This window comes from Pinus tabuliformis, chromosome 3_1 (assembly GCF_031772625.1).
Source record: "Pinus tabuliformis cultivar Carrire ecotype Pingquan chromosome 3_1, CPIR1, whole genome shotgun sequence".
NCBI classification, from domain to species: Eukaryota; Viridiplantae; Streptophyta; class Pinopsida; order Pinales; family Pinaceae; genus Pinus; species Pinus tabuliformis.
This window is the reverse complement of record NC_142301.1, coordinates 816707544-816722592: the sequence shown is the minus strand read 5'-3', so window position 1 is coordinate 816722592 and position 15049 is coordinate 816707544.

Below are 15049 nucleotides of genomic sequence, written 5' to 3'. Positions count from 1 at the left end.
CATGCATGCTGTATCATTTATAAAACTCCTTACATAAACTGTTTCCATAAATTGTAACTGAAGTAATTGATATGTATGCCACTTTATTGGTCTTTTCATTGTTTCTTTGATGAACACTATATCTTGCATTCTATCATTCAAAATAACCTTTAATGTTACATGAACAATAATTGTGTTTTGCAGAAGTTTGTACATCTTTGCACTGAGATGCTTTGACAATATAAAATAAGTTTCTCAGTAATAAAATCATGAAGAAATGTTACCATGTTGCGTTGCTGTCTTTATTTTATTTCTTGTAGCAGGACCCTCCACTGCTGCCATGGCAACTATTCGTGTCCGAAGTGCTGAAAGGTGCTCAACCATTTTTGCTGAGAGGTAACTTTGAAGTGATTTGCCAAAGTGAGCCCGTTCTGTGAGTTTTCGGAGTGTTCTGGTGACCTGGTGAACTGGAGGGGAGGGAGCTGCGGAGTGCCCGTGCGAATTGGTCAGGAGCAGCACGCGGAAAATTCGAATTGAAATGAGAATTAACTCACGGGCGGCAGACAACGATGGAAATCAGTCCTCCTGTTAGACGTAGTTAATGCAGAAGGTGCGGAGCTCGCGGTGGCGGAGCTGAGCGGAGATTGTGTTGGGTGGCGGAGGGTGGAGGAATTGTCCGATGGCCGGAGCCGGAGGTTTTTCTGGGTGGCACCGGAAACCGGACAATTCCTTCGCCTCGTTAGACTACTCCTCTTTTTTCACCCACTGTCAAAGGACTAAAATAAACATGGTCCACCATGGTTGATTTTCATATTGAAATAATCCTTGTCAGAATGTGACGTTGGACCATGGTTGACCATGATTAACCATGGATGGCCATGTTTGATTTTATAAAACATGGTTGACCAAGGTTGACCAAGTTTGACCATCATTATCATATTGAGACAATCTTTGTCATAATACGACGTTGGACCATGGTCGGGAGAATGATTTATTTTCATATTGAGACAATATTTGTCACGATGCGACGTTTGACCATGGTTGACCATGATTAATATTATAAATGCAAAGGAATAATAAACCCTAGGGATTAATACTAAAAACCCAAGGTATTATAAATGTAAGGGAATAATATTAAATGCTAGGAGTATGAACGCTTAGATTAATAAACCCAAGAGATTGATATTATAAACCCAAGGGATAAAATTTTTAAACCCAACATATATAAACTCTACGATAAATATTATAAACCCTAAAGTAAACATGGTTGAATATGGTTGATTTCAATATTGAAACAATCCTTCTCACAATGCGACATTGGACCATGGTTGACCATGATTAACTTTCATATCGAGACAATCTTTGTCACAATGCGACATTGAACCATGGTTGATTTTCATATTGGGACATTCGTTGTTACAATGCGAAATTTAACCATTGTTGACCATGGTTGACCATGGTTGGCTATGATTGACCATGGTGGATCATGATTGATATTATAAACCCAAGGAAATAATAAATCCAACAAATTGATATTATAAGCACAAGGGAATAATAAACCCAAGGGATTAACACTAAAACCCCAAGGGATTAATACTAAAACCCTAAGGGAATAATATTAAACTTAAGGGACTAATATTATAAACCTAAGGTATATAAACCCTAAGATAAATATTGTAAACATTAAAATAAACATGGCTTGCCACGGTTGATTTACATATAGAGAAAATCCTTGTCACAATGTGACATTGGACCATGGTTGATCATGCTTAACCATGGTTAATTTCCATATCATGAGAATCTTTGTCACAATGTGATGTTCAACCATGGTTTACCATGGATGACCATGTTTGGCTCTATAAAACATGGTTGATCATGGTTGACCATATTTGACTTTATAAAAATTGTTAACCATGGCTGACCAAGGTTGACCATGGTTGACCATGATTATCATATTGAGATAATATTTATCATAATGCAACATTGGACCATGGTTGAGACAATGATTGATTTTCATATTGAGACAATCTTTGTCACAATGTGATGTTAGACCATGGTTGACCACATTTGATTTTATAAAACATAGTTGACCATCGTTGAATAATATTAAACCCAAGGGGCTAATATTATAAAGTCAAGGTATATAAACCCTAAGATAAATATTATAAACACTAAAATAAACATGGTTGACCATGGTTGATTTTCATATTGAAAAAATCCTTGTCACAATGTGACATTGGACCATGGTTGACCATGTTTGACCATGATTGATTTTCAAATTTAGAGTTATCTTTGTCACAATGAGAAATTGGACCATGGTTGACCATGGTTGATTATTATATTGAGACAATATTTGTCACAGTACAATGTTGGACCATGATTGAATTTATAAAACATGGTAGACAATGGTTGACCATGGTTGACCATGATTGATATTATAAACCTAAGGGAATAATAAGCCCTAGGGATAAATACTAAAACCCCAAGGGACTATAAATCTAAAGGAATAATATTAAACCCTAGGGATATGAACCCTTCGATCAATAAACCAAGGGGATTGATATTATAAACCCAAGGGATTAAAATTATAAACCCAAGGTATATAAACCCTAAAATAAACATGGTTAACCATGGTTGATTTCCATATTGAGACAATCCTTGTCACAATGTGACATTGGACCATGGTTGACCATGATTGATTTTCATATCGAGAAAAACTTTTTCAGAACGCAACATTGGACCATGGATGACCATGGTTAATTTCCATATTGAGACAATCTTTGTGACAATGCAACATTCAACCATGGTTGATCATGGTTGGCTATGATTGACCATGTCTGACCATGATTGATATTATAAACCCAAGGGAATAATAAATGCAAGGGATTGATATTATAAACCCAAGAGAATAATAAACCCAAGGGATTGATATTACAAACCCAAGACAATAATAAACCCAAGGGATTGATATTATAAACCCAAGGGATTGATATTATAAACCCAAGGGAATAATATTAAACCCAAGAGACTAATATTACAAACCCAAGATATATAAACCCTAAGATAAATATTATGAACACTAAAACAAACATGGTTGACCATGGTTGATTTGATATTGAGACACTCCTTATGACAATGCGGTGTTGGACCATCGTTGATTTTCATATGGAGACAATCTTTGTCACAATGCAATGTTAGACCATGGTTAATTTTCATATCAAGGCAATATTTGTCACAATGTGACGTTGGACCATGGTTGACCGTGATTGACCATGGTTGACCATGATAAACCATGGATGGCCATGATTATCCATGATTTTCATATGGAGACATTTTTTGTCACAATGTGACATTCAACCATGGGTGACCATGGTTGACCATGATTGGCTATGATTGACAATGATTGACCATGATTGATATTTTAAACCCAAAGGAATAATAAACCCAAGGGATTATAAGCCCTAGGGAATAATATTAAACCCAATGGACTAATATTATAAACTCAAGGTATATAAACCCTAATATAAATATTATAAACACTAAAATAAATATGGTTGACCATGACCGATTTTCATATGGAGACAATCCTTGTCACAATGTGACATTCGACCATGGTTGGCTATGGTTGATGATGGTTGACCATGATTGATATTATATACCTAAGGGAATAACAAATCCAAGGATTGATCTTATAACCCCAAAGGAATAATAAACTCAATGAATTAATACTAAAGCCCTATGGGATTACGAATCCAAGAGAATAATATTAAACCCAAATAAGTAATACTATAAACCCAAGGTATATAAACCCTAAGATAAATATTATAAGAACTAAAATAAACATGTTTGCCACAAGTGTTTTCATATTGAAACAATCTTTGTCACAATGTGATGTTGGATCATGGTTTACCAAGGTTAATTTTCATATCGAGATAATCTTTGTCACAATGTGATGTTCGACCATGGTTGACCATGTTTGATTTTATAAAACATGGTTGGCCATGATTGACCATGGTTGACCATCGTTGTTGATCATGATCGAAGAGAATTTAATTAAGGTTAATCATGGTTGATGAAATTCAACTATGGTTAATCATGGTTGATGAAATTCAACCATGGTTAATCATGGTTGACCATGGTTGATCATGGTTGACCATGGTTGACTATGGTTGACCATAAAGATCATCATTGATCATGGTTCACCGTAGAGACATTGATTAACCATTACGACCATGGTTGATGATGGTTGAACATGCTTGACCATGGAAAATCATCGTTGAACATCATTGCTCATGGTAGATGACGGTTGACATTAATTGGCCATGGTTGACCATATTCAATTTTATTAATTTATTAATGTATTATATAGTATTAATTAATTAATTAATAATTGATTTAAAGTCATTGGTTTATAATAATTAATATTAATATATTAATCTAACTTAAATTAATGTTCAATGTTATCCAATATTTTAGTTATAATTAAATTATAAAAAAATTATTATAACTAATATTCTTTAAAATTATTAATATTATAATTAATAGAATATTATTATCTATTTAAAATATTACTAATTATTATTATTTATTTTAATAATATTATTGTTTATTAATATTTAATAATATTATGATATAATGCTAGGTATTAATTTATCAATTTATTTATTTAAATAAAAGAAATAATAATAATAAAAATAATTTTTTTTTAATATTAATAATAAATATTATTTCTCTATCAAACCAGGCACAAAAATACATACTTACATCATAAAACCAATAATACAGATCTAACTTCCACATTTAGCAAGGTTAAGCTATTTGATCAATTTCCTTAAGGGTCCACCCATGTTTATATTAAAACAAAGCAGATGTTAAAAACAACTTCCGTGGACATGTATGACTGTATTTGATTTCCCGTCAAATTAGTTTAATCGTGAAGTTAAAATGAAACTGTCAATTTTTTTTATTTACGTTTTAGTTTTTTTTTTTAACGTTCTAACCATTCTTGTGCAAGTAATTGAAAATTATAATCTAACACCATTTTGAAAATAAATAAATTTCTTAGACATCATGCATACAAAACGTTGTCAAAAAAGAGTTGACAAGTCTAAAAATGTAACCTTAAATGTTATAACGCATAAATCAAAGAATTTAATTGAGAAGGAGATTGAAGCCAATTGATCTGTGAATCCGAATATTCGATCAATTTCTTTCAAGGTAGCAGAAACATTTTCCGCAGGAAAAACTAAAGTAACAATGAAAAATGTCAAGAAATTATTTAGACATTTACCAAAATAAGCTTGTTTTGTTTTTGTTTTTTTTGTTTTTAATTAAGTTTGGTAAGATTATATTTTTATTATGTCTAATTTTTTATTTCAATTCAGGATAACACAAAATTTGAACCTAAAATTTTTTATTAGATAAAATTTTATTTCTACAACCATTACCAATTAAACTACCCAAATAAACAAAACAATGTTAATTTTAAAATGATAAAATTATTATACATAAAACAAAAACTAAATAGCCACGAAAAATCCATAATATTTGGAAAAAAATTTCATCACCCACCAAAAGGATAAAAACATTCAATGGTTAAAACTGCTCCTAGAATAAACTGGCATCTTGTAGTCAATTTAAATACATGAAATTGTGATTTAGTTCCATGAAATGGCATCTCCTAGTCGACTCAAATACATGAAATTCTGACTTAATTTGAAGAATCTATGGTCGAAGGAAAAGGGCATCTGCCCGTCAACTCTCGTGATTTAAACAACGGATTTCATAAGATGAATCATTTTGAGTTTACACAATCTAAACAAATTAACCAAAAATAAAATTGTGAAGATTGTGCCTAACAGTGGTGCATATTGAAAATTATATTTTTTTTTGGGGTGATATGGAAGACAACCTGAAGCAATGAGCAAAACAACTATATATATAAAAAGAAGGAATGACAGCGATCATGGGTCGCAAAACGCAACTGAAGCATATGAAGAAAGAAATCGAAAAGAAGAGGCAAAGATTATTGCCATGGTTAGAGAGGTTCAGGCTGTAGCCAAGGAACTAAGAAGTCTAGCGGAAGAAAAAGAAGAAATCGAGGGTGATTGATGTAGCTTTGATATGCTACCACCTCCTATGTTTACAGGTGAATATTTTGATCATTGGGTTATCAAGATGCTAACTTTTCTTAGAGCTAAATATTTAATTGAGTATGAATCTAATAACCCATATGATGAAGTATGCGATGCTTTAGCATTGAATTTTATAAAATAGGCATCAGATGAGAAATGTTTGTGCAAGGTAGCAAAAGCTACAACTTCCAAGGAAGCATGGAAATTCCTGGAAGCTGAGTTTGGTGCAAGGGAGAGTGACATGCAACAACAAGTTATGTCACAAACAAAAAATTCAGCCGCAAATCCGAGAGTATATGAGAAAGACTCTGAGAGGAAAACAAAGCTTGGAGAACACCACTCAAAAGTGGATGATGGTTGTCAAGACCATAAAATTGAAACCCATTATGCAAGCATGCATATGGATGAAGAAGATGCAACAAAGACTGCAGAGATAGAAGCAATAGCCTCTGTATGTGAAGCAGAGAAAGAGCAAATAAATGCTCAAGGACTCCACTGTAATGTGGATGAGACAGATGACGGTGAATCGCACTCTGATGAGACACATGTGGATGATGACTATAAAGTTATATGTGAATTAGTGAATCTAGCCGCAACTGATGGATTTGGTGAAGTTGAAATTGTCAATGAAATTGACAATGAGCACATGCATGCTCGGATATCCCACCATAGTGTAGATGAACATTATGTTGATGATATGTGTGGTTTCTTTTTTGAAACAAGATTGATTGTGGCAATATAGTAAGCGCAATGTTTGATAAAACATTGAAGGTTGAAGCTGTCACTGTAGCAGCAAGATATGAAGCAGTATGTCATCTAGCAGCAGTTGATGATCAAGAACAAGATAAAGTGATTGAAGAGTTTTTTATGAGAATATCCACTAACAACATAACAGTCCATGCAATTGAAAAGAAGGCAGATGTAGAGAAATAATCTCTCATTAAAGAGAGTCATATTAAAGATGTTTTTAACATTGTTTTTGAATATGCAGGTGTTCAGAATAACATGGGCAAAGAGGTTGAAAGCAAGATTGTTAATAAATTTGATGCAGATTTGAAGCTCATTGAAGAATGGATTCAAAAACCAATAAAACAAATTAATGTGAGTCTTAAAGCAACATCTAGAATAAAAGAATTGAATGAAATGGTGAATAATGATCTTGAGTGTGCAAATTACAAGAAAAAACAATAGTACCTGATGATGAAAGTTAAAATAATGATATGGATGTTTTTGAAGAGAAAGATGAATGCATTGAAACCATTTTACAACAATGGAGTCAAGAAGAGAGAAGATTTTTCTATCAAGAAATATGGCAGAAAGAAAGTTAGGAATATGAAACACAAGAAGCAAAACAATGAAAACAATTTGAAGATGCAATGTTTTGGCATCAATTCATAGTAATATTTGAAGATGAAGTTGTAGAAGACATGATCCAATTATTTTTTAGAACAAGTTCAAGACAAGTCAAAGAAAAATTGCAACAACAGCAAGTGAACAAAGCATACAACACGAAAGCGCAACAGAGAATGAAGCAATTTCGAGGATTTAGAATTTGGAAGAAGAAAAAAAAAAGCAAAATTGTGAAAGTCTTGAGTCATTGTAAGCCTAGCTAAGACATAGAGCAGCAAGCATGTTTGAGTGATAAGTTGAGTCATGTTTGAGTTATGTTGAGTCATACGGTCGTAATTAAGGGGGAGTGTTAGAAATTGTAATTACTCCCACATGAGGAGTTGTCTAAACATAGAGAGTCAGTTAACTAAGTGATTGAGTGATTGAGTATTTGAGTGTTGAGTCAAGTTGAGTTAAGTGATAGACGACTTTTAGTGTGTGGTTGCATGTCAAGGTGAGTAGCTAGTTGGAAAAGGATAAATACCCTTCACCGAGTTCATTGTAAGTATCATGTTTTATGTGATCAATAGAAGAGAAACAACTCGTGTTTTATGTGTGAATTATTTATGCTTTGTCTCCTTCGCCTTTCCAACAGAGAGGCCAACCTCCACCACCACGTTGCGATGACTCTTTGCACTCCTTCTCTTCGTAGTCGTTGATAGCTTTGATCTAGCTATCAGACGAAGAATATTTTGTTTGCGCTCCCTCTCATCGCAGCCGTCGATCTAGCTATCAGACGAGGAATATTCAGTTTCACTCCCTCTCATCGCAGACGTCGATTTATCTATCAGATGAAGAATATTTGGTTTGTGCTCCCTCTCATCCCAGCTGTCGATCTAGCTATTAGAGGAAGAATATTCGGCCAACAATCGATCGTGGCTTTTTATAAATAAAAAAATGAAATTCTTGAGATCGACTTTAATAATAATAATAATAAATCAATTTTAATAATAATAATAATAAATAATAATCAATTTTAATAATAATAACAATAACCAAATATAACAAAAAAAAATCAATTTTAATAATAATAACCATAACCAAATATAATTTATACTCATTTAAATTTTTTAGAAATATATTATATACTAGATTTTCTTTGTTTTAAAATTTGCATAAACATGATGTTTTTATAAAATATTTTCATATTCTTGAACCCTGTTAAAAATAGAACACCCCAACTGCCCAAAAACTGGACCAGGAACTTCATCCAGAACTTGAACCCCGTTAAAAGCCGAAGAACTAACTATACGCGAACTAGGAGCACTACCACATGCCCACCATGTTGGGCCAGGAACAAACTGGTAAACCACCATGCATTTCAGAGGTGAAAGGAAACACCACATGCCCAACCAAACAAGTCAGGATCTGACGCAAAGAGCCATCCCACCACCTTTCATTCCACTGAATCATTTAATCATTATCAGAAGAAGAAATGTTTGAGAAATGAAGGAGTGAGGAGGGTCTATCATGTCTCTTTTATCAGATTCACATGCAATGCGTTCTTTAATATGGGTCGCCAAAGATTCAATTTTGTCTAAACAAAATTTCATGTCTCTTTTATCAGATTCACATGCAATGTGATTTTCAATATGTGTGGCCAAAGAGTCAATTTTGTATAAACAAAATTTCATTTGGTCATTTTATAAATATCTGGAAATATTATACTTCTTGGCAAGTATTTTAACATTGATATAATATAAATAAAATAATTAACATTAAATTAATCAATCAATTAATTATATTGCTAGGAACTTAGAACATTGTACATTATTTTATTTGTTTTTATTAGCAAATAACTTTATTATTATTTTCTGTATTCAAGCTTCTGCGGTCCATAATGAATTAAGTCTTTCGGTAAAAATCACATAAGAGAAATTTTTGGCCAACACGTTCGAACCAATAAGTGTGGTTCATCATCACGGCGATGAAGAGGCAGACCATGGCAAAGGCTTAAATAGAGAGGAATGTAGAGATATAATTTCAAGTAACGGCTATATTTGAACAATAATATTTAAATTATGATATTAATTTATTAACATATTAAAAACAAATATTATTAAGTAACGACTATATTAAATGACTAGTTTTTGAAAAATAATATTTAAATTAATTTATTAAAACCAAATATTATTAGAAAAATCTTATGTGATTTCTAGGAAAGAATTTTCTTAATTTATTATTATTACTATTATGTATATTTTATTATTATTATTATTTTCAGTTTTATTATAAATGTAATTTTGTTTTGAACATTATTATTATTATATATATATATATATATTTCAATAAATTATATATATTTTTCCCATATTTTATAATAAATCAAAATTTTAATATAATTAATAATTTTATTTTTTATTTTTTAACTGGAATGAGTATAGTTTATATTAAAAAGTCGCGCCCGTTCGCAACAAAATTGGGTCTTTACATCGATTTATCACTGCTTCAACAAGCTGATAAAAATTTCTTATTCCATCTAAACTATTGCAGTAAGAGGTATATACATTTACAGTTCATCATTTTGATAAAACAAAAACAAAACCAATACAGAGGTGGTCAGATATCCATAGGGGTTGGGTTGTTTAGATCCAGGCCCAGGGAGGCCTCTTCTGAGTCTTTGGAATTCTCCTGGTCTGTCATGCCCTCCACGTTTGCCTCCATACCATCCTCCATTTCATCCACCTTGAGCTTCAAATTTTCCAGCTGATGGCGCAATGCGTCCACTTCATCCTCAAGTTTCCTGATGCATTCCTTTTTCTCAATCTCCCTTTCCTACATGGTCATAGTTTCATGCATTTGTTGATGCATGTTGCGTCACAGTTTCGATAGTGCTTTCCATAGGTCCTAATGATCTTGAACACAGGTGAGACAGGAGGGTATGTATCTACCACCTTGCACCGAGGAACCGACCCTCAACCCACCAGACCTCGGCTGTGGCTTCCCCACATGCCCGACCAAGAACTATCTTCAGAACCCTGCATGTTGGCTTCCAAAACCGCATTTTTTTATCAATCTCTAGAAATTGGCATTGTTTTCCCCGATCTCCCACAGCCAGGCACCCTCTCTCGCCCACAACAGACTGCCCTGCTCCTTGGCAAGTATGCATCGTCCAACCTCACGCTGACTCCAATTCTCCTCCCTCTTCTGGAGAGAATTATGAACCCACCCGGTGTCCCAAATCCAGTCCGACTGCAAACACTCTGAACAACCCAAACCCAGCACCCATGACCTTCCAATTATGCTAAGAATTTCTTGATTTTCCTTCAAAACCTCAGACATACGGACCTTCCTTCCCTCATTTCGACTCTTCACAACATAATTCCCAACCTTCGTGACATCAAAACTAATACACAACAGCCTCGACTCTAGCCACCAAACTTTCGTAGAGGCCACCGTCCCACTCTCTAACATTAAAACATACAAAATCCACATACCAGTTTTCACTTTATACTTGTTGCATGATGTGGAGGTGATGCAGAGATGAGCGAGGAGATCTCACAATTCTCCCATGAACGAGCCCAACTTCACTGAGGTCTTGAATTAATTTTTTCTCCGTAAAACTCAAATCCCTGCAAACACCCGAGGTGCTGCACCGCCCAATTCTCCAAGAACCAGAGCTGAAACAGTGAGGCTACATGCTATCACTTATTCTTGAAACGGGTGAGGTACAAAATTTCCATGGGACGCTATGTTTCAAGCAAGTATGGATGTCCGGCTTGCCACAAGTTTGCATGGATGGCAAGAGCTTGTAGAGGGTGATGCGACAGGGGGAGGAGGAACCTAGGGTGGAGGTTATAACACAGAGGTGGTGGTTAGAAATGGGAGGGGCCACAGGGAAGGAGGAAGGGGAGGGGGAATGGGAGAAAGGGGAAGGGAGCGGGGGGGATGTGGAAAGGATAGGAAGAGGGGGGGGGGAGGAAGATGACAAGAGAGAGCTAGGGGGAGAAGGGGGGGCCTTCATCTCATTATGGTATGATAGTTGCAACTTTTCCACATCCATATCTATCCAATATGGCTGTATTTCTGACCTACAAATTACTATCTTCATTTTCTTAAGGAATTTTTGTCATGCTCACGACATCGTTTATTACACATTTTTCCTCCTCCAGATGGCTTGCCTTATTGGCCTGTCTGTCAGCATCATGATTATTTCCCCTCAATGCATGATAAAAGGTCACTAAGTCGAAAGCAGGGCTCAACTTCTGGGCTCTCATAGTGATTTGATTCAGGTTATAGATCTTAGCCTTTGAAATGTTAATCATATGCCTTATAACGATCATGGAGTCTCCTAACACCTGAATCTTTTTTATCCCATTTCTTTGTGCTAGGATTAGTCCCAGGAGCATTCCATAAGCTTCAACTTGGTTATTGGTCTTCCGGCCTAGCCCCCAAGCATAACTAAATTCAATGATTCCTTCGGGATTAATGAGAATCCCTCCCCCCCTGCCACCCTAATTAATAATTTCATATTTAATAATAATAATAATTTTTTTTTATTATTAAATATAAATTTTCAATCATAAATTAACAATATTTGATGAGTTGTTTCTAATAATATTTAATTTAAAAAAATAAAAATTATTCTTTTTATAGAAATATTTCATTAGAATTATTGAATTGCATTATATTTGACGGGTAGATCATTCTTACATCCAACAATAGGGTTTATCCTAGACTGACTTAATTTAGTTAAAAAATAATAATAATGAAAAAGTATCATATATAATAAATTGATTTAAGAAAACTAAACAAATCATAAAAAAAAAATATTACCCTGCATTTATTTATTTTAAAATTATTACAATTTCAACTATATAAATAACTTTCACAACTATCATAAATTTATAAAAAATATTGAAAAAAAAAAGAAAATCTCTTCATCTAAATATGAAAACATTGTTTTTTAAACTAAATTATTTATTATTATAATAATAATAATAATAATAATAATAATAAAAGGTCAATTATAAATTAATAAAATTTGATAAGTTAATTTTTACAAAATTTAATTAAAAAAATATTGCATTTATGACTATAATCTTTGTGAGTAATTGGGTTCCAATATAGTAGGGAAGAATATTAAATGTTATAAATTGATGTAGGAGGACAAAGCAAACTATTAAAATAACATTATTAAGTTTTATATTTTTTAAAAATAGTGTGGTTTTAATTATGGATGGTCTAAATAAAATTATAAATTTATAAAAAGTATATTTAAAAAAACCTATATCTTCATTTACATTTGATGAGCTTGTTTTTCTTTTAAGGTTAGGTATCCAAAAGGTTTCAAATATGTGACCATATCAAGGAGTGTCCTAACAATGCACCACTTACCAACTATTTTACACCATGTGAGTAATTTGAAGAAATTATTATAGTAATTACTACTCACTTATTAAATTAGTTACATGTGGTTTGATAATGAATGAAGGTTAAGTGCCTCTAATCTTTGTATTATGCTTATAGATACATGTTAAAGGCACCTTAAGTGTAGTATCCCGTTTCAGAGATATTCCCCAAACCCCAGTAAACTCCAACCAAATACGTACAAATGATATAATAACCGGGAAGCTCAAAGTGATGGAAATAACAATGGTGCAACATATAATAATATAAACATGGAATATAAGCAGATACTCAAGAAATGCAAAGAGAAATGCTAAGCCATTTTATTATACTGAGTAATAGAATGAGTTAAGGAGGTGATCAGAAGGATGGCACCTCGACTTGCACAAGGCAAGTGAAGAAATACACTTAGAATAGCAAAGGAATGGCCTCTCTCGGAACTGCATCCAAACTGCTGGAGAACTGTTGTGCTACTGCTACTATTGGAAATCAAATGTGGATTTGGGGATGTTCCCCTCCTCAGAAAATGCTGAAACTCTGAAATTGAACTCTACTTAAGAAACCCAGAAAAACCCAAAAAGCTTTTCTGAAATGGCTGACACACTGAAAATCACCCCCTTGAGGACCCACGCAATCCCTCAAGGCTCTGTGCTGCCACTGAATAAACCCCACCAAAATACTGCCTGAAACTCAACCAAACTCCTCCAATATGCAAGGGTTGATCCCCTGCTCAATCTCCCAGCACAAATCCCTTGCAAAACCTCAATCCAGAACTCCTGCCAGAAAGAACTGTGTCATCCCTCTCAAGATTGCACAGTCATCCAAGATGCTTAATTCTCCTACCAAAATGCTGCTAAAACTACTGCAAAAATACTGATGGAAATACCTTGCCCGAGCAGGCACTCGAAGTCCCTTGGGGCTAAGGGTGAGATCTCTGAACGGAGACACTCAATGCACTAAACAGTGCTGCAGACTAGCTAAACAGCCATCATGCTCTAAGTCAAAGTGACTAGCTCAAATGCTCATAATCGAATGACAAAATGAGGAGGCTCCTTTCTTCTTTATAGCATTTGCCTCGCTCAATCCCAAGGCTCACCTCCTCCAATGTAGCCTTTCTCTTGCCACGTGTTCCTCACCATCTACGTAGTCACTCCAAGTGTCTACGTCGACCCCTCCTCTACGTGGTTCTTTGGCCCCCTTTGGCTCACCTTTTAAGTTACAACGTTGTGCTACTAGGGAGTATCTTTATTCATAAAGTGAGTATATCCCCCTTTCCTCACCTTTTTATTTATAAATATCTATAGAAGGCAAAATTGAGCAAAATCGAATATTCCAATTAGCCCTGGCTAATTAGGAATATTATAGTCTCCCCCGGAAAAATGTTGCTTGTCCTCAAGCAACTGAAGTGATGGATGCTACAAGATCTTCTCACTCTCCCAAGTGGCATCCTCATCCGGTAAATTCTTCCACCTCACCAAGAATTCCCGGACCGTCCTGCTCTGCAGCCGCCTCTCCCTAGTATCAATAATAGCCTCTGGCTGCAACACCAAATGCCCCTCATCATCCATGGGTGGTAGCTCATTTGTCACTGTCACATGCTGCCCCAATGCCTTCTTTAGGCATGATACATGAAAAATGTTATGAATCTTGCTGCCTTGGGGCAGCTCCAACTCATATGCAACATGTCCAATCCTGCATATCACCCTGTATGGCCCATAAAAGCGGGGCTTGAGCTTCTCAGCCCCCTTCTGCTTCAGTGACGACTGTCGGTATGGCTGTAATCGTAGGTAGACCAGGTCCCCTACCTCAAACTGTCTCTCCACCCGACCCCTGTCAGCATACAGCCTCTGCTGGCTCTGCGTTGTAGCCATATTATCCTTGAGAGCTCGGAGAATATCGTGGCTCTCTTGGATCCAAATCTTGGCTCTCGGAGCCTTGCTAGCACAAAACATCACGTCAGCAAAAGATAAAGGATGATATCCATACAAAGCATAAAATGGTGACATACCAATGGACATGTGATGTGTAGTGTTGTAGTAGTACTCCCCTAGATGTAACCACTTCAACCATGCTCATTGCTGCCCACTGACATAGTTACACAAGTAGCCCTCCAGCCACTTGTTAACTATCTCTGTCTGCCCGTCCGTCTGTGGGTGATAACTGGTACTCGGTGTCAACTTCGTCCCCACCAACTGGAA